The sequence below is a fragment of the Aplysia californica genome, unplaced genomic scaffold, assembly GCF_000002075.1.
Source record: "Aplysia californica isolate F4 #8 unplaced genomic scaffold, AplCal3.0 scaffold00223, whole genome shotgun sequence".
NCBI classification, from domain to species: Eukaryota; Metazoa; Mollusca; class Gastropoda; order Aplysiida; family Aplysiidae; genus Aplysia; species Aplysia californica.
The window spans coordinates 79,179-80,188 of NW_004797493.1; positions in this window are offsets into that span (position 1 = coordinate 79,179).

Genomic DNA, 1,010 nt, shown 5'->3' on the forward strand with positions numbered 1-1,010 from the left:
TAATAATAATAATAATATAATAATGAAACAATAATAAATGCGATGCATTCTTATAATGATGGAGGTAATGATAGTTCCACTATTTGTAATACAAGTAAAAGTTGAAGAATATCAACAATAATAGTAATAGTACTAACATTAATGTAATAATTATTTTAGTAATAAAGAAACATGATTTGAAAGGCAACAAGATCTGCTAAAGACAAAGAAGCCAACTGTTAGATTAGTAACTGTCCAATATGGGAACCGTGAGGAAATGGTTTAACAGCCGATTATTCAACAGAAAATCCTGAAGTAAAAGACAAAGTGAGAACATCAAGGGACATAATCGGACATCCCAATCCCTGGAAATGTTGGCATTATTGCCCGTGTCGTCTGTGTGGTGGTCCGCGTTTGCGATGTCTGAAACCGGAAGAAGAAAGGGGGGGGGGGGGGGAGGGTTAATGCCTTGTGGCATAATAATACATGTACATTGTATATTATACCCAAAGAGGTTATATATAATACTGGAGCTCGCAGCAGTGACGTCACACACATTAACAAATCTTTCCTTGTCAGTTTCTCTTATCTAAAACGTAAAACGTCAGAGGCTCGCTGACAAAACGCCTGACTTCTCGCTATGATTCCACAAATGGAAATATTGGCCAAAAATGGACACCAGAGAGTCAAATTTGTAGATGTTTCTATTGATGCCATAGATATCTATATTCCTTAAGTAGGTTATTATCTATACATCATTACTATATTTGTGAACGTTCGTCACTTTGGACGCCTCAAACTTCCCAATCACTCAATTTTCCAATTTGAAACAAATTAAAGGTGGTTCAGAATCTTTTAAAGGGTGCACAGTTCTATTTAGGAGTCTGAAGTCACTGTTGTTTAATTTTCAGTTTTTCATTAGTTTCGTTTAGATCTAATCTTGGGAAAGTCCTTCTTCTAAGACGCCATTGTAATAAACAAGTGAGGTTTCCGTTCCCTGGCCGTGCACACTTATTCCACACACACACACA